This window comes from Plecotus auritus (assembly GCF_963455305.1).
Source record: "Plecotus auritus genome assembly, chromosome: 9".
Lineage (NCBI taxonomy): Eukaryota > Metazoa > Chordata > Mammalia > Chiroptera > Vespertilionidae > Plecotus > Plecotus auritus.
The window spans coordinates 105,030,765-105,056,014 of record NC_137783.1 but is presented as its reverse complement, the minus strand read 5'-3'; the positions used below and the strand labels follow the sequence as shown (position 1 = coordinate 105,056,014).

Sequence of the window (25,250 nt, the reverse complement as noted above, 5' to 3'; positions counted from 1 at the left end):
CATTATTATTATTATTATTATTATTATTATTATGTATATTCATTATGCATGAAGGGACAGGCACACTGATTTGCACTGCACAGAAAAATTTAAAAACACATGTTTTTAAACCAGGTTTTAAGTAGATACTATGAAAATAATAGAAGTTTCATTAAGACCAACTCTTAGAGAGTCAGATGAACTCACTGCCTGATTTTCTATATCAGAATGTTCATACAATAAAGACAGGTACTTGCCATGTTTGTTGATATAGGCCACGGGGAGTGTCAGACTCACATTTGCTTTGGCCATGAAATGATTTCATGGTTAGTCTACAATATGACAGACCCTGAACATCCACTGTGACATAAACAGCCATCTTCAAAATCAATGAGATCTTCAAAAATCTATGCACAATATGGTTCTTTCTCCTTAAATTCAAAGCTTTATTGTTTCATGGTTTGGAAATTTTCATATGAATAATAAAAGAAACAGGTTGCCTGCTCAACTGGTTTTTAGGCAATACTTCGTAATAAATGTGAGTGATATAAACTGAAGGGAAAATTAAGGATCTCTGAAGAGTGATTGGGATTGGTCCTGTCTTTTCTTCTATAGGTCTAAGAACTTGATTTATCTGTTGACATGTCCCTGGAGACAGAGCTGAAAAGCTGGCAGCCACATCCATTAGACTACTGGACACCATGATGCTCTTATGTACCATCCCACACCAGGAGAGGGCATTATACTTGGGAGCCAGAGCTTCTGAAGTCAGCAAGGATGGGGATTATATATATAATAGAGGCCCAGTGCACAAAATTTGTGCACAGGGGTGTATGTCCCTCAGCCCAACCTGCACTCTCTCCAATCTGGGACCAGGTAGGATCGGGCCTAAACGGGCAGTCGGACATCCCTCTCACAATCCAGGACTGCTGATTCCCAACTGCTTGCCTGCTTGCCTTCCTGATTGCCCCTAAATGCTTCTGCCTGCCAGCCTGATCACCCCCTAACCCAGGGGTGGGCAAACTTTTTGACTCGAGGGCCACAATGGGTTCTTAAACTGGACCGAAGGGCCGGAACAAAAGCATGGATGGAGTGTTTGTGTGAACCAATATAAATTCAAAGTAAAGGAGTGGAGGGGAGAACAAGAGAACCCTCCGCTCTTTTGGCTCCACGGGCCGGATAGAACAGCCGAACGGGCCGGATCCAGCCCGCGGGCCGTAGTTTGCCCACGGCTTCCCTAACCTCTCCTCTGCCAGCCTGATTGATGCCTAACTGCTCCCCTGTGAGCCTGATTGCCCCTAACTGTCCTCCCCTGCAGGCCTGGTCACCCCTAACTGCCCTCCCCTGCTGGCCTGATCACCTACAACTGCCCTTCCTTGCAGACCTGGTCCCTCCCAACTGCTCTCCCCTGCTGGCCATATTGTGGTGGCCATCTTGTGTCCAACTGGGGCAGCCATCTTTGACCACATGGGGGCAGCCATATTGTGTGCTGGAGTGATGGTCAATTTGCATATTACTCTTTTATTAGATGGGATGATGTTCCAATGCTATGCTTATTTTATTTATTTTTTTAAATAAATCTTTATTCAGATTATTACAATTGTTTCTCCTTTTTCCCCCCATAGCTCCCCTCCACCCGGTTCCCACCCCACCTTCTGCCCTTACCTCCCCACCACTGTCCTCATCCATAGGTTTATGATTTTTGTCCAGTCTCTTCCTGAACACCCCCATACCCCTTTACCCCTGAGAATTATCAGTCCACTCCCTTTCTATGCCCCTGATTCTATTATATTCACCAGATTATTCTGTTCCTCAGGTTTTTAATTCACTTGATTTTTAGGTTCACTTGTTGATAGATATGTATTTGTTGTTCATAATTTTTATCTTTACTTTTTTCTTCCTCTTCTTTAAGAATACCTTTCAGCATTTCATATAATACTGGTTTGGTGGTGATGAACTCCTTTAGCTTTTTCTTATCTGTGAAGCTCTTTATCTGACCTTCAATTCTGAATGATAGCTTTGCTGGGTAGAGTAATCTTGGTCGTAGGTTCTTGCTATTCATCACTTTGAAAATTTCTTGCCACTCCTGTCTGGCCTGCATAGTTTCTGTTGAGAAATCAGCTGACAATCATATGGGTGCTCCCTTGTAGGTAATTAACTGTTTTTCTCTTGCTGCTTTTAAGATTCTCTCTTTGTCTTTTGCTCTTGGCATTTTAATTATGATGTGTCTTGGTGTGGTCCTCTTTGGATTCCTTTTGTTTGGGGTTCTGTGTGCTTCCTGGACTTGTAAGTCTATTTCTTTCACCAGGTGGGGGAAGTTTTCAGTCATTATTTCTTCAAATAGGTTTTCAGTATCTTGCTCTCTCTCTTCTTCTGGCACCCCCATAATTCTGATGTTGGTACGCTTGAAGTTGTCCCAGAGTCTTCTTACACTATCTTCAGCTTTTTGGATTTTTTTTTCTTTTTGCTTTTTCGGTTGAGTGTTTTTTGCTTCTGTGTATTTCAATTCTTTGACTTGATTCTTGTGTTCCTCTAGTCTGTTGTTGGGTCTCTGTATAATATTTTTTATTTTAGTCAGTGTATGTTTAATTTCTAGTTGGTCCTTTTTCATATCTTCGAGGGTCTCATTATATTTATCGGCCTTTTCTAGGATATTCTTGAAAAGCCTTATAACCGTGGTTTTGAATTCTATATCCAGTCGTTTGTTTTCCTCCATTTCTTTCGTTTGTGATCTGTTTCTTTGACATCACATTTTCACTGCTTCCCTGAGTTGGTAGGGTAGGTTTGTGTGCTAGGTTTCCTATATGGCCCAGTGGATTGGCCTCCCCAGTTACCTGAGGTGAACACTCTTGGTGCACCCCTTTGTGTACTGTGTGTACAGTCTAGTTGTAGTTAAGTCTTGATTGTTGTTGGTATCACTGGGAGGAATTGACCTCCAGACCAGTTGGCTGTAAGGATCAGCTGTGTCTATGCTGGGAGAAGTTCGGTGCTGGAGACAGCCTTATAGGATTAGACTTGCCAAATTACAATAGCCTCTGTGCTCAGCTTGGATGGGGTGGATTCTCAGGGCGGAGCAGACAGTCTTGGCTTCCAGTCAGCCTTGCCCTTGTGCGCACACGCCTCCAGACCTCTGCCTTCCCCGGCTCCCGAGTCTCTGCCCGAGAGTTCAGATTCCCCCCACAAGAGCGTGGGTCCCCAGGGGCTCGCCTGGAACTGGGGTTCAGTGCAGTCAGAACTGGGGTTCAGTGCAGTCAGGAGCTTCCAACTCCCTTCTACTAGGGAAAGCCTGTGGCAACCTCTGCAGCTTTTGTGCACACTGGCGCGTGCCTCCAGATGCCTGCCCGCCGGGGCTCCCCCGGGTCTCCCCCGGGTCTCCGAGTCTCCGGGTGCCTTTCTCTCTACCTGACAGTCCAGACTCCCCCTGTATGAGCCTGGGTCCACAGGGTTTCGCCCAGGACTGGGGTTCAGTGCAGTCAGAACTGGGGTTCAGTGCGGTCGGGGGCTTCCTTCCCCCTTCTACCAAAGAAAGTCAGCCAGGCTCTCAGCCGCCCTTCCTCTCTGCGCACACAAAGACCCTTTGCCGTACCTCCAATTCTCTGTGAGCTTTTCTCTTTCCTTCTAGTTGTAGAATTTTCACTTAGCCAGCTTTCCTGTGGTTCTGGATGGTGTCCGTTCTGTCTTTTAGTTGTAGTTTTGAAATTGTTGTGCGAGGCAGCAGTTTAGGTGCTTACCTATGCCGCCATCTTGGTTTCTCACTATGCTTATTTTAAAAAGGCATTCTGTTAGCTAGGTTGAGCTTGATATTTTTCCTGACACTATAATTTGTATAAATTATTTTACTGCCTAAGACCCTAGTTTTCCCATTTCTAAAATCAATAGACCAGATGATTTCTCATGTTCTTTCAGGATCTGATATTCTGGGTATCTAGTTGTTCTTAAAAGATTAATTTTAGAGATAACTGAGTGAAAGATAAATTGATAAACATTTGGGCCCCAATCAAATATGTTTTATAATATAGTCCCAAGGTAAAAAAAAAAAAAAAAGACAATTAAAAGGGCAAATAAAAACTTCATAAATCCTGCAAGGCAAAGACATATACATTTACCACTCAGGGGGGTAAAAACAGCACTCCCTAACTTCTAATCTTCCCTATCTCATAGATGATAATCAAGTTAGAGACTTACAGAAGAAATAAAAAATCAGAACAGACCAATAACTGACAAAGAAAGATTGAAAAGGTGTCTGCCCAGTCGAAACCGGTTTGGCTCAGTGGATAGAGCGTTGGCCTGCGGACTGAAGGGTCCCAGGTTCGATTCCGGTCAAGGGCATGTACCTTGGTTGCGGGCACATCCCCAGTAGGGGGCGTGCAGGAGGCAGCTGATCGATGTTTCTCTCTCATCGATGTTTCTGGCTTTCTATCCCTCTCCCTTCCTCTGCAAAATATCAATAAAATATATTTAAAAAAAAAAAAAAGAAAAGGTGTCTGCCCAAAAGACATTAGATCCTGAAAGATTTAATGTTGATTTAATTCAAGCATTCAAGAAATACACAAATCCATTTTTTATAATATATTCTGGTGAGTGGAAGATGGAGAAAATATTTAATTCATTCCACAAGGCATATTTGACCCTTATCCCCAAAGGTAATACAATAGTATGCAAAAAAAAAAAGAAAAAGAAAACAATCTAAAGCATGAATATATATTCAAATTATAAATTAACTACTTCAAAATAGAGTTTAAAAATCTAATATTGCTGATTTAATAATCCAATAGGAATGCATCCAATTTCAGTATATAATTAAATAATGTAATGAAAGTTTATCAATAGGCTAATAATAAAAAGCAAAAATAGATGATTGTTTCAACATTCCCTAAAAGCATTTGATGAAATTTAATAACATTTTCATTTTTCAAGTTGAAATAAAATAATTCTTTCTTAATATGATGAGTATTCCTATTTTAAACACTCAACCAAATAATTATTAGAAAGTACCAGACACAGATCTCTAAATTAGGAAAAAAATGAGTTTGTCTAATCTGCCCACTATCATTTGACATTATTTAAATAGGTCTACCTGGTGCAATAAGGTTAACAAAGAAAATTAATAGATATTAAAAAGAAAGAAAAATTATAGATCCATAAGCCTTGTTTGAAATTCTGAAATCCACAATATCCTGGAAATTAAGCATTTTATATCACACATTTGATGCAAATACTGATTTGAGCTGTTTTATAGCCACTTGGTGTGAATGGTCATACTGCTGCAGAAATATTAATATGCTTTATTACGGGTCCTTTCCCCAAACCCTGCTGGGGGTATTGTGTAATATATGGAATATGCACCAAATTAGCATTCAAAATTCTAAATTGAAAGACATATGCAGTCCTAAGAAATTTAGATAAAATGTTTTGAAACTCTAATATGTGCAGATGTCATGAACATACACCAAGGCCATTTTATAAATCAGATACTATTTGTTAGAATTAATAAAAATGCTTACTCTGAGTGACTGTTATTGTTAAGGTTGTTTATTTATGTGTCTGTCTACTCCGTATATTGCTAAAGTGCTTCGGGATATGGGTTACATTTTGCTCATTTTTCTATCAGTTGTATCCAGAATATTTTATTTCAAAGAGAAAGAGTAAGAGATGACTATATAAACCAAGAAAATCACTATTATTAACTGTTCAAATTTTTATTTTTAATGTATATATTTTCCACAATTCCAATCAATAACTCCAACAGAAATTTAAATTTTGTTTTGATTTGTTTTAATTTCAAAACCCCAAAAAAAGGTTGATAAAAATTTTATTTGAAAGAGCAAAACAGGCAGAAATAACAAAAAACATTATTTAAAAGACAAGCAACTAGTTTGTGCTGGAATCTTCCACCTACTCTCTGAGTGATTTTTGACAAGTTAGTTACCTCTTCTAAGTATCAATATACTTATGTACAAACTATTAATAATAACAATACTAGTACTGTGTTATATGTGCTATGCTGCTGGTCCTTATATCCTGTTATAGCTTTTAGGTCTCTTTTGGATGCTCTCCTCTACTGCACTAATATTTATAACATTTTCCCCCAATACCAAGACATTTTTATACAGCAACTTTGTATTTCAATAGATGGTTGAGTTAGCCAGAGTAGAACTAAGTGAGGAACTGAGGAAGCAAGTTGCTTTTTAATAATATTTGGCACTAGTATTGTAAAATATATATATTTTACTGTATATATATATATACACACATATATACATATATGCAACTAAAATGATCTCTTATACATGAGAAATCTGGGGTACAGAGTTTGAGTACCCCAATTCTCATGATTTGTATATGGCAAGGCCAGAATTCATGTTGAGTCCATTTCCTTATTTGGTCTTAGAGACATATTTTCCATCAAGTGGTAACATGAATTGCTTAGGCAAGCTGGTGATGGCAAAACACTTTATATAAAAGCCTTACTTATAGAAAGCTGTTGATACTTTTTCAACTTCTAACTCAAACAAAGAGATTGAGGCTGCGCATTTGAAAAAGTAGCCAAGGGAAGTGATCTCAAAGGAACAAAAAAAAAAACAAAAACAAAAACAAAACAAAACAGGAAGCCCAGGGCTCAGAGGGTAGAATTGGTACATCTGAGTCAGCAACTCCCCTCTTCTCTCTCCTCTCCTCTCCTCTCCTCTCCTCTCCTCTCCTCTCCTCTCCTCTCCTCTCCTCTCCTCTCCTCTCCTCTCCCCTCCCCTCCTCTCCCCTCCCCTCCCCTCCCCTCCCCTCCCCTCCCCTCCCCTCCCCTCCTCTCCTCTCCTCTCCTCTCCTCTCCTCTCCTCTCCTCTCCTCTCCTCTCCTCTCCTCTCCTCTCCTCTCCTTCCTCTCTCTCTCTCTTTATAATGCAAGGTGTTTTTTTAATTATTATTGTTTTGTGTGTTTTTATAACTGAATGTAACTCAAGTTTACTTCTTCCAGTTGCAAATGCCAAGGAGGATCTCAAGCATGCAATATTGGCCTTAACTACTTACTATGTTTCCCTAAATGAAGGTAGGGCCTGGGGGAGAAAAAGAAGGCTGTGTTTCCCCAGTGAACCTGTGTGGTTAAAGTGGTCTCAGCATGGTGCTCAGAACAAAAACTTCGGAAAATCACAGAATATCGATCTCTTTTCCACCCAGTGATAGGTTAACCCACAAAACTTGGATGCCTCCTCACCTCATTTGTCTAGTAACCGACTTCAGTTTTGCATGCAGATTTATTTATTCTGCTTAGTGCATAGACCCCCCTTGTTTTTTTTGTTTTGTTTTGTTTTTCAGAAGGACCTCTCTGATCTATTTCCAAGACTTCCTGATTAAAGTCCCCCATGTTCACAGGTCCTTTTCCAGAGCAGCTATAATTGTCCCATCCTGTTTCTTCTAACCACTCTCCAGTTCAATTTAATAAAATTACAGAGTGACTGCCACAGCCCAGCACTCTGCTATGTAGGTCCCAGGAAGATAGTGACAATAAAAACAACAACAAAGACCCAGTTCTCAAGGGCTTCTCAGGTTATGGGGAGAAAGACACAGTACTGATTCATTCTATCCTCAGAAACAAGACCAGTGATTTAAATAATACAATCTATGAATGTTCACAGAGAAGCTGATTTTACAGAGGAATCTGAAAGGTGAATAGGTGTGTGTCAGACAGGCAAGGCCGTAGAGAGCAAAGAGCATTTCAGTCAGAAGAATCAGCATGTGCAGAAACATAACATGTGCAGAAAACAAAAAGGAATGCACAAGGAAAGTGTGAGGAGAACTTGGAGGCAGTCTCGGGGTGGGGGAGCATGGTATCTGCTGAGGAACTGGCACTCTAATGCAAGGGTGATCGGGAGCCATGGGGTTTACACATAAGGTCTTCCTGCTTCAATAGCAAGCCTGGCACCACTCACAATCATGTCCTCAAAAAGGATGGAATTTCCTTTGCTATAGGAATTTGTCCACTCCAACCCTGGCTTAGATGGATATAGCATTTGGACACTGTCTCTTTAACTGCCCAGATTCCCTTGCAAGACAGGGAAGCCTTTTCTCCACTTCTCCATTTCCTCCTGCCTGCCCACTGCTATTACTTAGTTCTGGTAGTTTCTTACTACTAAAGTGTGGTCCATGGACCACCTACATCTATATCACCAGGGAGCTCATTAAAAAGACAGAAGCTTAGGCCCTCATTAAGACCCACTTAGTAGGAATCTGAATTTTAACAAGATCCCCAGGGAGTCGGGTACACATTAAGGTGTACTTAATGCACAAGAGTAGGCTTCATCATGGAGTCTGCCGGCACTGGGACTGATCGGCCATCTCTCGGGCACCAGACATTAACAGAGAGAAAGGTAGAGATGTGGAGAGAAACTGGCATCCTGGAGGACCACACCCTAGGTTAGTCAATGCCTAAAACCGATGGGCCAGACACAGCTCATGTTATTTCATCTTATAGTAATCTTGCCCTGGGAGTAGAAGTGTTCTCATCTCACAAAGAAAGTGAAGCTCAAACAGTCTAGAGACACAGGGGTCCTCAAACTACGGCCCGCATCTGGCCCACCGGGTGCCGCTGCCTGTCCTGCTTAGCAGCCGACTCATCCCGGGCCCGCAGTGCGCATAGGAATTGGTTCATAGTTTTTTGTGTTTTTTTTTTTAAACTATAGTCCAGCCCTCCAACGGTCTGAGGGACAGTGAACTGGCCCCCTGTTTAAAAAGTTTGAGGACTGGCCGAAACCGGTTTGGCTCAGTGGATAGAGCGTCGGCCTGTGGACTGAAGGGTCCCGGGTTCGATTCCAGTCAAGGGCATGTACCTTGGCTGCGGACACATCCCCAGTGGGGGGTGTGCAGGAGGCAGCTGATCAACGTTTCTCTCTCATCGATGTTTCTGGCTTTCTATCCCTCTCCCTTCCTCTCTGCAAAAATATCAATAAAATACATTAAAAAAAAAAAAAGTTTGAGGACCCCTGGTAGAGCCACACAGCCAGGATCATTTAATCTCACTGTGGTCCTCTTTTCCAGAGAACCCAATGACTCCCAAGAAGAATGAATCCACCATCTCTCCCGATCAACAAAACAAGCCCCCAACGCACAAGGAGAAGATATGTGCCAATCCTTCAATAATCAACTCTCCATCCCTCCCAGCCTTGAATGGCCACTGCCCCATCTCAGCCAGACTCCTATTCAACTCAAATGCAAATTCTGTCTCACAGAGCTAGAATTCCCCCAGGGTCTCACTTTACCTTCTTTTCTCTACCTTTTTCTCCTGCACAAATATTGAACATTTCATGTCTCACACCTGGGTTCCTAATTTCGGTCAGCACTGTCCTATCTCAGAGAGAAATCAAACAGCTGAAAAGCAGCCTGGCCTCAGTCAGGCAGGAAAAAGCAGGCGATTCAACATAACTGCCTAACAAAGTGTATTTATGAACATCATTGGACTGAATGTCTCCCCATAACTGCAGCCATCACCACCTAAAGTCACATCATGGAGACACTGGAAAACAAATAGGGCTTATTGCCTGATTTTCTATCAGCTGGTAATGGGAATACACACCTTCCTGCCTCCCTCGCTAGGCAGCTTCCTTCTAACGTCTAATGCACTTTGGGACCAAATAAATAAATTAAATAAATAAATAAATAAATAAATAAATAAATAAATAAATAAACAAATAAAACATTTAAAAATATACACATTCCATCAGTAGTTTCATTTCTAGTGCATCATGCCACTGATCACCACAGATGTCTTCCAAGGTACTGACATGAATTACAAGGGGCTCAAACTCTTTGGGAATTGATCAGAGGGCAGGAGAAATGCAACCATTTAGATTTATATAATTTAAAGCTGTTTTTTTTTTTCTTGCAGCCTTGAAATTCTGAGTTTGTTGGCTGTCTCCTCTCCTTTGCTTTCCCTTTGCTTAGATATCTGCTCCATCTGTCCCATTTCTGCCACAACTGCCCTTGCCCAGCACCCTCCTCAATCTTTTCTCACTTGGAATGTTACACTAGCTTTCTGCTGGTCTTGCTGACTCTAAGCTCTCTTCTCCTCAACCTGTACTCTGCTTTTTTTTAAAAAAAATATTTTTATTGCTTTCAGAGAGGAAGGGAGACAGAGAGAGAGAGAAAAAAAAATCAATGATGAGAGAGAATCATTGATCAGTTGTCTCTTGCATGCCCCACACTGGGGATTGAGCCCACAACCTGAACATGTGCCCTGACCAGGAATTGAACCATGACCTCCTGGTTCATAGGTCAAAGCTCAACCACCAAGCCATGCCGGCTGGGCTGTACTCTGCTTTTCATTATTATTGTTTACTTATTTGTCTGTTGTGTGTGTGTGTGTGTGTGTGTGTGTGTGTGTGTTTTGTCATCAAATCTGTGAACTCCTTGGAATGAGGGACCAGCCATGTCTCCTGTCTCTCTTATTTTTCTGACTCCAGAATTTAGTATAAAACATAGAACGATGCTATAGAATGGAATGAAAACTACTGTGCAAACAATAATTTAAAGAGTGAGGACCAAAACAATGTGTTCTTGGAAATCTAGCCCAGTGCCAGCATCTTCTTTTGATAAAGACAGATTTTAGAGACCATGATGGAAGGTATTCTCCCAGCCTCATCCAGGATATATGGATGTGGGGAAATTGCACAGTTCTTTGCAGATGGAATTCTATTAAAAAGGACATTATGCCATAAGTACCTAACAAGGACTCACACAAGCTCTGCCATGGCAGTGTGTGAAGGTCAGGGAGATGTCCACATTGTTAACCTGGTGAAGCAAAAAATAACCTATGGGCTGATCACAAGTATTTAATTCAAATCTGCTTCATGACCTGCAGACATATTTATTTTAGGGGGTAATTTTAATGAATTCTAATATACAGAATTACAGTACTCTCTTCCCAACCTGGAGCTCTTACTAAATGCAGTTCTGGTTCATGTCAGTTTTCTAGTAACCCAAAAATATTTGTTTCAAATTATGTGTTATATTTTTATCAATAATAACATTTATTATGATTTTATAAGAATGTGCCAGGAACTGCACTAAGTGCATGCTATTGTCTGAATGTTTGTGGTCCCCCAAATTCATATGTTGAAATAATAACCCCAAACGATGATGGTATTAGTATTTGGGGCTTTTTGAAGGAATTTGGAAGGAATTAGTGGCTTATATAATAAGTTTCAGAGAGATCCCTAGCCCACTTCCACCAGGTGAGGACACAATGAAGAGCACCAGCTATGACCCAGGAAGATGATCCTCACCCAAGCTTACTGACAACCTGATCTTGGACTTCCCAGCTTCCAAGACTATTAGAAATAAATTTCTGTTTTTTATATCCTATCCAGTCTATGGTACTAAGTTATAGAGCCCAAAAAGACAGATAGTGCATGTAATGCATAATCTCATTTAACGTCACAAAAATGTAAGAATACAATAAACTCCATGACAAAATACCCAATGGTAACAGTTTCATATAATCTGATTGATAATTAGCTCCCATCCTCTGCCCAACACAATCTGTAGACAGATACAGAGGTTGGATGAAGTTTTTATTTTCTGCAGATAGAGGTGAGATGGGGCAGTAAAATGTCAGTCAACCCTGTCTGGGAATCAGGGAAGCTTCGAATGGGTTCCTGAGTCTCCAATATTCTCCTGATCCAACAGCTGAGACCAAAAAAAAAAAAAAAAAAAGGCCACATCTAAGTGTAAGACATTCCAGGGAGTCCCAAGCTGCAGAATAGCCCCCATTAACATGGATGCTGCAGTAGACTTCTGCCACCAGAGGGCATCAAATCACAGCCAGGAGCTGGATGGATTTAGATTGCCCAGATGGATTCCTGGAGTTTCTGGCCTGCAGATCATAAAGGCTCACCCCAGTTATTTCAGCAATGCAACTCCTTGCTTTCTGTAATTGAATTTTTATGCCCCACTTATCTAGTTATGACAGAGCCCACTGTACTATTATCCCCCTGCTACTGGTGAGGGAAGCAAGATTCATAGAAGCAAGCTTGCTCAAGGCCTAAAGTGCAGTAGGTGGCAGAACTGGAAAGTAAATATGAGTGAGTCCAATTTCAAAGCCCATGCTTGTCATCACTATACACAGGGCTCCTAAAAATGATTAGCTCTCAGTATATCCTGTGGGTCCAACCTTGTGCTAAGCATGTTGAATGCATCATGCCACTTAATTCTTCCAACCACCCAGTGGAACTAAAGTAGCATTTCCCCCATGTTACAGATGATGGAACTGAGGCTATCTGTGGTTAAGTAACTTGTCCAAGAATTCACAGCTAGTAAATGTCACAAACAGGACTAAAGGTCATATCTTTATAACTCCATAGCTACTGGGAAATAATTAAGGGTTGGACTAATAAAAGGAGTTAATTTGGGGGTCAGAACAAGAATGATGTATTTTTCAAGTAAGTGTTGAGAGAGAGAAATAGGATATTGAATGTAAACTTCTCCTCTTGAACCTTCAAGGGGCAGGAAGAGGGTACAGAGGGCATAAAGGAGCTTAGAACACATGCTTTAGGTGCATGGGTGGGATCCAGGAGGCCAACACAATTAATTCTAGGCCATAAAATCAGAAAGGCCCTGAATATGTAGATGGAGGACCAGAATAAAAAACTAAATTCCTCTTAGCACTTAACTTGTCTACACCAAAGTAAAACAGACACAAATTAAAAATTTCTTCTGAGGAAGAGATGGTATATAGAACTAAATTTTTCAATCCTCCTATTTTAAACTGAAGATATGTAAGATGCCACTGACTTTCTCCTTATTAGTCTTAATCCATTTTATTGAATATGAAAAGTTATTTAAAATGCTCCCAAGAGTCACCACAACTGCAATCCCCTAAACATTACTTTTTCTTATACTGACAAGGTCCTGTACCTTCAAATAAGAAGCCAAGAAAGACCACGTTCTTAGGGACTTAGCCCTACAGTGAGAGACAGGCTGCGACACTCGCATCTATTTTGATCAAGAAGCATGCCCTGAAGTGCTTCAGATGCTGTGCTGGTCTCCAGAAGCTTGCAGGGAGGTGGGGTGTTGAACACAGCTTGAGGGAGCTAGACCAGCATCCTGCTACACCCTGTCAAGCTGAATCCATCAGATTAGGTTAGGAGTTAAGATGTTTCAGGATGTGATCAATGGGATCGGAAGCAATAACACAGCCTGTCAGCCAGTGCTTTCCTGACAATTCTGGGGTAAAAAGATCGCTTGCTGGAGTGCTGAGGAGGGAAGGGGGCTTCTCACATGGGGAGCGTGGAGAAAAGGGCTACTTGGTTCCTTAGTTATAAAAGTGGTCCTAGGTGGAGAGGGAGTGGTAAGTGAGTCTTATTTTTCTATTCTTAATTAGGGTTTTGAATGCAAGCTACAATACCAGAAGGCTTTTTGTATAGGACAAGAGTGACAAAAATTCGCATACAGCATCTTAGGAGCTGGATGTTCTCCTGGAAGCAAGTCCAGAGAGAAAGACCTCTGAGGCCTTCTGTTTCTTAAGGGTGAGGGAGGGTCACTTCAGCCAACCCTGTGTTCAGACAAAGCCAGGAAATGCAATTGAAAGTTGAGGGCACCTGGCGCCAACTTGGAGATGATTGAATCATGTGGCTTGTTTGTCAGTATTGGAGCCATGGGACTGGCCCCAGCTCAGTGCAGATGAATACCCTGATGTTGGCAGACAGATGTGGCTCAGCTCCTGTCTGAACCAAATAGATGCTAACCTTGAATGGGTTTGCTAGGAGTGACTTACAGACTCACCACCGGAAAGATAGTCCACTGGCAGAAGATGCAAATGGAGAAAGGATCTTCAGAGAAGCACCTCATAGTAAACATACACTCAGAACTGTGATAAGCTTCAAATTTGCAAAGGCCATTGCCAGAGAATTCCTAACCATGGGATGATTCTCCCAGAGCTTTCTGCCCCAACATCAAGTCTGCCTGACACAAACTGGCCTCACACACAGGGAGATAGAGGCAAACTAAAGACTTGATTTTGTTTGGGTGAACCATCCTGGATTTTTTCTCATTTGCTCAAGGCCAGATCCAAACCAGTTTCTCTGAAATTGCAGTCAATGTACCATGGTCATTGGAAAAAAATGGGTTCTGGAGCCACATAACCTGAGTTCAAATCCTACCCCACAGCTTTCTAGTTGTATGACATCAGGAAAGTTACTTGAACTCTCTGTGCCTCAGTTTTCTCACCTGACCTGAAAGATAGGGCAATATTAGTACCATTCTAATTTAAATGACTTAATATATTTAAATATTAAACCGTGCCTGATACTTAAGTGGTAAATGCTCCATAAATGATAGACATTTCATTTCTGACTCTTGCTCTCTCTCTTCTTTCTGCCTTCTAAAGGAAACTCTTGTCCTTCAGACTTACAGTTTATATTTTATTTATGTTGATTAATACCTGGCTATTTCTACAGGACTTTGGCTTGGAGCTCCATAGTTTGGCTCTCTCTCTCTAACCAGTCTTACTGCTTCCTGGCATTAACCTTCCAGGTAAGCTGGTTCCCTGGATCCAGACACAGATTTCACCATCAAGATCTCTGGTGAAGAACTCTTATCCAAGTCCATTAATTTACAAGCTTCTTGATATAATTAATATCCTGGGTTCTTCTCCCATAAATCGGCTCTTTTGATTTAAAAGATCAGCCTAGAGACATTTATCCTAGGCTGAACTTATTCTTAAGGCACATAGTAGGTACTCAATAAATGTGTTTGACCAACTCTCTGATTCCTTTTCTAGGCTTAGTCAACTGGTCATGAAGTGTTTTTAGCCTCTGTTTCATAAGGACAATAACAGGTCATTCTGGGATAGTGTCCCCAAAGGAGGTCTCATTTCCTGAACATCTGGGCATGTCCTTGAGTTTACTCTCTGTCTCAATGGGCTTGAGCTATCTATAGGGTATCACATTGCAAGCTTCAACTCTCTGACTATTAAAGCTAGGCAAACATACCCTCTTACAAGTGCGAACTCTTAATGAAATGCTGTAGAAAGAGGTTCTGGGAAACACAATTAACAATAACAAATATTCTCTCTGCATATGGAAGTCACATATGGAACCTATGGCCTTGAACAGTGGGTATGTACATTGTCCAGGTGACAGAACACCTGGAAGTCAGAGAACACCATGATCATGGCACAGCTCCAACAAAATAAAAGATACAGTTAACCCCAATATCTGAACTAGGTATGACTTTGATGAGCAGAAAACGTGACTAGATTGCTGTGTATAAATGCCATAGGAAGCCAGAGCAAGGCGATTCAATCTATAAAAAACACATCATGACCTATGCATGATCACCTATTTCTGAGTATTTTCATTAATATTATGTGTAGCTTTTTTATTAATCTGGCAGGTGCACATGGAAGGCTGAATAAGAGCAGGTCCCAATGGTTCAAGAGAAAACAGGACTAAAGTTTCAAAATAAGAAAATTGGATCCATTAACTTATTTTTTCTGTGAAAGAAAAAGACTAGTATTATTTTGTTTCTTACAGAAGAATACTTAGAACAAGTGGGAAAACAGCAGTATTTGTTGTCTTAGATTGCTCCAAGTCATTATATGGTTGGATAGAGGCGGCTAAGGGATATTAGGACAATTTTTCTTTCAGGAATTCATTAAGTCCCTGAGTCATTCTCTCTCTAGGGTTTTCTGCTAAGGTCTCTCCTGTCTGGATCTGCTCTCTGATCCTTTGGGGTGAATAAGTCAAGGGTCTTATTAAAGTTGCCTTTTATTATCTACTCTCAGACTCTGGACCTCTGAGTTGTAGGAAAGGCATCTCATTGTTCCTTCTATGTTCCCCCAAATAATTCCAGTCTCTTCTGGAAGCTAACCCCATGGAAAAGCATGGGATCATCTACATCTATCTCCCTGGACCATTTTCCTCTCAAACATCTTATTTTGGTTCCTTTGTAAGTGCTCCTCCCTTTCATGGTTATCCCTTCTATCCTCTGTGTTCCTTATAACATAGAGTTGTATCTTGCCCTTTATTCTTTATGGTTCAAGTGTGTGTTTTCCTATTCAAATGGCAAACTTTCGGTTGGACTGGTCCAAACAGGTTCCAGTCATACCTTTACATATGAGTCAAGGAAATTTTGCCATTCTAGTATTCCTAAAGAATGTTGTAATATATGGGGAATCACCAATCAATAGTCTGATCAGACCAGAAACCCAACATTCCAAAGAATGGAAGTTCTTCTGCAAGTGGCTGACATTCACACAGCTTCTTCCTGGGAAAGAGGCCAATGACAGTTGCTTCCACTCTGTCATGTTTAAGCCATGTCAACTTGTTTTTTACCCTGGCCACAACTCATTAGACCATGTATTTGCACAACATCTATTGACAGCTGTGTGCTAGCTAGACATAAGTGAGTCCAGGGAACCTGAGACTGTTTCATGAAGGGACACTTCTCACTAGAATGTCCTATAATGGATAGTGACAAACCAACTTGATATGATGCTCTAAACTGGGAATATGCATGTGTGGTGCACTTTATGCATTTCAGCATGGCACAGAAGCCAGGAGACAGAGTTGAGGCAACTGTAACAGTGGGAGTGGAGGGCAAGGCTCACCTCTCTCCGAGTTGCAAGTGTGAAGGACTGGTTACAGTCAGCAGGGGTTCTAAGTATTTATAAAGGGATAGCAAGATGAAATGTTCTGGCCTATACCTTTGGGTCTCTATTATATGCTGAATGTTGTTCTTGTTTTTCATAAAGCATTACTATGCTATTGCTTGCATGGTTTCTTCTATTTCCTTATGTTTCTAGGTGCTTTTAAAATAATTCCCCATCAGCTGATATAATTTAAATACCTTTTTCTTCTTTATAACCTGAAACCATACCATCACAAGGACATCCGTGGGGATTCCCTCTCTTAGAGCTGTGGTTTATATCAAGGACTGAAACATGAAAAAGCAGAGACTACCCAATAATCCTCATTAGCTCCTGCTAAAATATAATACTTTATTTTCACATGTGTCCTGTTAAATATTGGTCACTTAAGGCTAAAACAAATAGCAAACTGTAAAATATTAACACACACACACACACACACACACACACACACACACACACTCACACAAGACAAATGCAGGAATATCTCTGGTAGTCAATATGTGGACCCACTTGGAACCCCTGAGTTAGTATGATGATTATTTTAACCTGAAGACATTAGAAATTTAAAAAATAAAGATATAAGTCTTCTTAGAGCTTGCCTTATCCAACAGAATAAGGGAATAAACAGAATAAACCAGGAATTTCTGAAAAATGAGGACTGTCATAAAATCTCTCATCAGGGTGGGTCTGCTCCCAGAGAGACCAAGAGTAAATCTACCATAAATCCACTCTCCTGGGAACTTTTATTTCCCTGAAGAAGATGGAAAGGCTGCTGATACCTGTACAGACAAACATTATCACAAACTTCCTTATCTCTCCTTTGTTTAAACACACACACACACACACACACACACATTTGTCTTTACTAAAGAAACTTATTTGTTCTTCTCATAGAAGCCTTTTCTGCCCTCTCCCATTCCCCTACTAAGTTAGATATAGAAGCATCTAAATTAAACATCTCTTTTGAATTACTTACCACTGAGTACTCCAATGGTATGCTCAGTGCATGAGTAAATAATCATTTTGTACTTTTAATCTGTTTGTTTTATTGTCAGTTTACAAACAAAGATGCAGTCCTTTCCTTTGCACTTTTCCAAAGACTAAAAATAATGCTGCACAAGGAAGAAAACTGATTCATTCAAGCCAAAGAGATTTGTACATTTAATATCAGTCACTTCTACCAACCATGATGGACTCTCTTGACAGGGTCCACTGAGAATGCTACTCTCTAATCCACAGGATTTTGCTCAGGACAAAAGCAAAAATAAAAATAACACCACAGTTATTGTTCTCTCTACCTTCTTGCCCACCAACATGTTTCTGCAAACCACAAACACTTGAATAAAGAATAAGTACAAGAAGATTTAATTGTGTGTATGTATGTATGTATATATATATATATATACATATATATATATATATATATATATATATATATATATATATATGTATATATATATATATAATTTACCTTAATTAGACACCTCCATAATGTCCAGAAGAACACTGCGACTCAGGCTTTCTTGTGAGCATCAACACTGTGTATCCTGGAAATGAGAAAACACAGAAGATATGTAAACTCCAAGACTGCCTACTTTTCAATCTGGTAATTCATAGTTATAAAAGAGAATAAGAGAAAGGGAAATGAACAAGAGTTCTTCATGGAAATAGTATAAGACAGCTAACAGAGATACTTTGCCTAAAAGCTAAGAAAACTGGTAATAGGTAGCTTTCTTGGATCTTTCTTCTAAAGGTTTTTGGGAATATTGGCTGGTTCTTTGGGAAATAGACTAGTAGTCAGTGCATTCCTGGTAGGCAGATACTATATCTTGGAAGAGAGAGAAAATAGTTTTATTGTGTTAGAACTGTCTTGGCCAAATGATTTAATCACTCAGAATTTTATTTTCCTCATCTGTAAAATGAGAGCAATATTACCTACCTGTCACATAAGCCTGTGATAAGGATTAAGTAGAGATGCACAAGATTCACCCCACGGGGCCTCACATATAGTTGGCACTGCATACACATTAATGCCTGTTTCCTCTAGTGTCCCCTCCCCACACCTCATCACAGTGTTGGCTCCATGGCATTGAACTTCAAAAGTATAATATACATCAATGACTTCAAAATAGCAGCTTTAGAAGTGGAAAAAAAAGGAAAAGATCGATGACAGTCAACTTCACATTTAATAATAAGAACAGCTAAATGTATTGAATGTTTCCTATGTGTTCAGCCCTGGCCTAATAATTTTATATCAATCATCCCTTTACCCCTCACGACAATCATACAAAAATGACATTAGACATCTGAGGTGTGGAGAAGTTAAGCCCCTTTTTTTCAGATTGCACAGCTCTGAGGTAGTGGAGTTAGGACTGGACTCTATGGCAGCCTCAACCTCTTCACCACTCCCCCCACTGCTTTTACCATACTCTGCACCTAGGGACTGTCAGGTGCTCCAAATGATGTCACACACTTGATGTTTCCCTTCCCCTTTCCTTCTATCCTTTTCTCCTTTCTTTCTGTACTTTCCCTCTCTCCTTTCCTTCTTTTCCTCTCTTTCAACCCCTCTTTCATTGGAATTCATATTTTCCTATTTTGTTCTTTTGCTTTACTGTGACAAATTAGGATGGAATGTTGATTACTGTGGGATAACTGGTTCTGCTCTTGGGCTCAGCCATTTTACTGGCTGTGACATCTCAGATGAGTCACTTAGCTTTTTTGAATCTTGGTTGTTCTGTCTGTAAAATGAAGGCTTTAGACAAGATGATACTGAGAGGCCTTTTTCAGGTTCCTGGTCCTATAGTTAGGAAGCAGTTTGAACCATGCTGGTGTGAAAGAAGATTATCGGGGATATATAACAGCTGTAAAATCTACCATACTTACAGGTTTGCTTGCTTTAGCTTAAGTTAAAATTCAAAATTTTGGGAGGAGACATTTATATAGAGTGAGGCAAAAGTAGGTTTACAGTTGTGAGTACACTACACAGTTTATTCTTGTATTATTATTTATTAACTACTAGAGGCCCAGTGCATCAAATTCGTGCACAGGGGTGTGTGTCCTTCAGCCCAGCCTGCACCCTCTCCAATCTGGGACCCCTCGAGGGATGTCCAACTGCCTGTTTAGGCTCAATCCTGGTAGGATTGGGCCTAAACGGGCAGTCAGATATCCCTCTCATAATCCAGGACTGCTGGCTCCCAACTGCTTGCCTGCCTGCCTTCCTGATTGCCCCTAACCGCTTCTGCCTGCCAGCCTGATCACCCCCTATCCACTCCCCTGCCAGCCTGATTGATGCCTAACTGCTCCCCTGCCAGCCTGTTTGCCCCTAACTGCCCTCCCCTGCAGGCTTGATCACCCCCAACTGCCCTCCCTTTCAGACCTGGTCCCTCTCAACTGCCCTCCCCTGCTGGCCATCTTGTGGCATCCATCTTGTGTCCACATGGGGGCAGCCATCTTGTGTGTTGGTGTCATGGTCAATTTGCATATTACTCTTTTATTAGATAGGATCATATTATTTTCCATATGAACAACTGTAAAACTATTTTTGCCCCATCCTACATTTATATTCACTCTTTAAAGAGTTTGCAAATGAGAATACTGATGTTCAAAGAGATAGGCACCTTACCCAAAGTGACACCAAGAGAGTAGAGCTAAAATTGGAATACAAGTTTATCTGCTTTAAGCCCATGTTCTTTGCTGCATGATAGCCAAGCCTATGGAAAGTACTGTGCAAAGAATTAATTGACCTGATTAACCTCATTTCTAACATTTGGGTCACAATTTGGGGTGCCAATAATAATAGCTACTACACATTGTGAACTTAGGTGCCAGCAGTGATGTCAGAACTGTCACCTCCCTTAGTCTTCCCATCAAACCAAATGCCAGGCACTATCATCAACCTCTTTCAAAAAATGAGGACATTGAAGCCCTAGGACTAACATTACTTGCCCAAACACACAGAGCTAATAAGTAGGGAATCTAGGATTTGAACCAAGAGCAATTAAAATATTGACTGATGTTAGGATTTAGTAGGCTCACTGGCATGTGGCAGTTTTGACGCATTTTCAAGTTAATAAACTGCAGTTGTGAATATTGGAAGAGAAAGTTGGAAAAGGTTAGTGTGAGGGTGACCACAAAGACAGCCTTGTCATTTAGTAAGTCACACACTGCAAAAAAGAAGAAGGATTTTTTTTTAAGAAAGATTTGCCAGAGATTGCAGAGAACCTGCCTCCTGAACTGTTTCCCCAGTAAAATTGCCAGCTATTGTCATTCTGTCTGACAACTAGAAAATAAATGACAAAGTGAACTTCAGGGGACAATGTTTGTCAGTGAGGTGTGCAGTATGTCCTTCACACTTAGGGAGTCAGGCCTACATGCTGAGCTCCAAAGAGAAAGCAGGTAAAGTAAACAGTGATGAGGGAAAGAAACCCTGTTTATTTAGCAGGGTCCTAATTTACTGAGAAAAATGCCTTCCAGATGCATTCTGAACACGGCGCCTTGATTAGGATGGAGAAAGCAGTCAGGTCTATTTGGCTTCTGTAGGAGATTTGTTTGTATATTCTAATTGCATCATTGTTTAGCTTTATTTCATCTGGAACCTAGCTGCCAAATGAGTGTATTGATTACCTGTCATGGATGCATATTTCTCAATTAAAAGCCATCAAGTCTTGTAAAATCTCAACCACGTTAAGACCCATGGGAGGATTTTAGCCCAACTGTGAATAGTCACTTTAGCCACCTTCTTTTGAGCACCAACTACAAAGCTGGCACCTCACAACTACACAAATAACTTATTTAAATGTCACAAACCCTTCAGAGTAGATAATATTGTCTTTCTAAGTTTCAAATGAGGAAAAAAAGGCTAAGGGAGACTAATAACCTTGTGCAAGGCCACATGATTACTAAGGGGTTTGGACCCATGTATGAAACTTCAAATTCCACAGGGCTTTCTGCCACATAGAAGCAGTGAAGTGCACTGGTTAACAAAATAGAAACAGACTCAGAGATACAGCAAACAGACTGATGGTTGCCAGAGGGGAGCAGGTTTGAAAGACTGGGTAAAATAGGCGAAGAGATTAAGAAGTACTAATTGGCCTTAACTGGTTTGGCTCAGTGGATAGAGTGTCGGCCTGCAAACTCAAGGATCCCAGGTTCGATTCCAATCAAGGGCATGTACCTTGGTTGCGGGTACATACCCAGTAGGGAGCATGCAGGAGGCAGCTGATCAATGTTTCTCTCTCATCGATGTTTCTAACTCTCTATCCCTCTCCTTTCCTCTCTGTAAAAAATCAATAAAATATATTTTTTTAAAAAATAAATATTAATTGATAGTTACAAAATAGTCACTGGGATGTAAGGCACAGCATAGAGAATATAATCAATAATATTGTAATAGTTATATATGGCGCCAGGTGGGTACTTGAAATATTTGGGGGATCACCTTGTAAAGTACATGATGGTCTAACCACTATCATAAAGTATATGATTGTACACCTGAAACTAATATAAACTGTATTTGTTTATATTGCTTTAATTGAAAAATAGTTTTTTTAAAGTTTGGACTGGGTAGCCATGAAGTGGCTTGAAGTCCCAGCTCTTTCGCTCACTAGTTCTGTGATCTCGAGTATAATTTCTTAACATCTCTGCATCTCAGTTTTCTTATCTATAGAGACAGGGAAGTAATATTTCATAGACTCGTGAGGAGTAAATGAACTGCTATTGTACAGCATTTAGACTAGTGCCTAAGATGAGGTTTAACCATTATTTTTATAACCTCTGAATGCTGAGGAAAATCAACTGCAAATTGTTGACCTTCAAAAACTTGCTGTAAGCAGTTTGTACTTCCAAAGACTTTGCAACAATTCAATTTTTCTCACAGCAGCCTAGTGCTCCAGGTCAGACCACTGTCTCCCATCCTCAGGCTGAGACATGAGAACCCACTGTGACAAAATAATTTCAGTTCATATGATTCATGATCCTACTTATCACATATAAAGACACACATAATAATGCTATTTATTTTTATGTACCCACATACTTTGGATACTATATGCCTACTCCTCACAACAGCCTCACAATTAGATGCCATTATCTCCATTTTATGGATGAAGATGATATGGGCCATAGAAATAAGATGAGTTGCCCAAATTCATATAGCTGGTATATAGTAACACTGGGACTTGAACCCAAATGTGAATGTATCCTAAAATTGTATGCTTGCCTTTAAATTATGACACTTAGCCACTAATGATTTCTCCATGTCTTCCTGGTGAACTGTTGAGATTCAACCCACATAGCTATCACCTTCCCTGAGTTTCATCTATTGAACACATATTTTACAGAGCTCTTTCTACATTCCACTATACTGGATGTTGTGTGAGCATGGATGAACTCAGGCATGGTTTCTGCATGAAGCTCGCAGTCTAAGGGGGGATATATAATTATACACTTGACATGTGCCACAAAGGAACTGATAAAGATGCTAAAATGGAGAAAATTCAGGGCAGCGGGCCAGTGGATGGCCAGAGGATCTCTGAAGAAATGACATTTAAGCTGAGATGACCATGAGAAGGAGGTGACATGTGAAGAGTCAGGGAGGAGAATCCTGGCAGAGGAGGGACATGTGCACATATCCTGGGACAAAACAGGAACATGGAAACCAAAAGAAAGCATGTCTAGTGACAGAGAAAGAGGATGAGAGTGGTTAGTGGAGATCGGAAAGGAGTAGTGGAAGAGCTTGGAGAAATGGTGGGGCTATATCATACAGGGGTCCAATGGGCCACAGTGTTGGGCCTCCTGCAGCCCTTGTTGATAAATACTCGTTATCACATCACATTGTCATCATATGCTTATTTGTCTGTTTCCCCTCTAGACCATGAGTTCATGGGAGCCTAGGATAATGTTCAGGACAAAGCAGACATTCAGGAAATTTAAAAAATTAATGAATGATAAGCTACATCTGACAGTACTGCAATTCTATAATATTATTATTGAAAAGTAGACATACTAAAGCTGGAATTAAAAAAAAAAGAGAGAGAGTATTTTTGTTACTGACTAAAAACCTAATCATTCAGATATATTTACATATATATTACATTTGTGTAAAGATAGAAGAGCATTATATATTAATAATCATAGCTACCATTAATAACTTGGAAATGGGCTTAATGCTTCATATGCAACCTATTTAATTTTCATGACAATAAACATGAAGTAATTACTATTAATCTAGTAATTACTATTAATTTTAGAGGGGAAAAAACAGCAACAAACAGCCTAGGGGAGAGTTTAAATAAATTACCCAGCTTGAAAAATATAGTACTTGGAGGACCAGAATTTGAACCCAGGAATTTTATTCCAAGTCTATGTGTTGGCAACTTTAGGATGTGTCTCTCAGGATAGTTAGCCTTGCCATATTTTAAAGTTTATTTTATTTTATTTTATTTTTTTATTTTTTTAATTGTTTGAAGTATTACAAATAGTAGTACATATGTCTCCTTTTTTTTTTCCCATTAACCTCCCCCCGGCCTCACCTTGCCCCCAGTACATGCCTTACCTGTCCCCCACCCCAGTGTCTTGTATCCATTGGTTATGCTTATATGCATGCGTACAAGTCCTTTGGTTGATCTCTTACAGCCCACCCCCCCCAACCTCCTCTGCCTTCCCGCTGTAGTTTGACAGTCTGTTCAATGCTTCTTTGCCTCTGTATCTATTTTTCCCCATTTCTTTCCTTTAAAAAAATTTTGCCTCTGCAGACTAGAAATAAACATATAATAACAAAAAATGTTTGAGTCCCAATTTCAATGTCCAACAGTTCTGAGTCCCCGTTTCAATGTCAAACAGTTCCTTAAGTATACATGTCAGCAATGATATCTGGATGGTGGGCACATGGTGTATTTTAAAGGTTTAAAATATGTACCATAATATATAAAAGCAAGAGTCATTGAAAGGTTATAGTAAATATAAAAAATAGAAATATTGCATTTTTTAGTAATAATGGATGGTTAATAAAAGATAGAAGCTCATTCATAGCTATTAGAAAAAAAATAAGAAAAATAAAAGCATTCAAGGAATTAAATCAGTGTTTTGCAGGTGCATTTGTTTTAATTTTCTTTATGTTGCATTATATTGCTTGTATATTACCCAAAAATTAGCAGAAAAGGGGAAGCAAGGTGGAGGTATAACTTCCCTGGAATGGCAGCCCTGCAGTCTGGGTACACAATTCACTACTTATATGCTTCACACTTTTTCTATTGTTATGACCAGTTAACTGTCTGAAAGACCTTCTTTCTCCCCATGCTGTCTTCTGTCTAAACAACTCCTATTCATTCTTCAACACCCAGATCAATTTTCCTCAGTCTGGGGAGCCCTACCTGACCTTCTGGGCTCCTACTATGCATGTCCATTTCCTTCATACAGTTTATAGAATGTGATAGCATTTTTTTTCTGATTCATCAAATGAAGAAACTAAACCCTACACTTAATAGGCAGTTTATAATTAGTTGTTGAGTAAATTAATAAATTAATTATCCTGCCCAAGTATTCTCTTTTAATGCAGATGTTGCGAGGCAGTGAGCAAAGGGAACAGAAACACACACTTATTTATTTATTTTATTTTTTAAATATATTTTATTAATTTT

General features: G+C 40.1%; 1 protein-coding gene across 1 annotated transcript in view; it reads right to left on the bottom strand.

The window, feature by feature from the left end:
* Positions 1-25,250, bottom strand: part of TENM4 (teneurin transmembrane protein 4) — a 2,454,724-nt gene that overhangs the window by 1,365,312 nt on the left and 1,064,162 nt on the right. Inside the window, exon 5 of the mRNA XM_080687404.1 lies at positions 18,086-18,161. The gene's annotated coding sequence lies outside the window, so the exon portion shown is untranslated. The remainder of the gene's footprint in view (positions 1-18,085; positions 18,162-25,250) is intronic.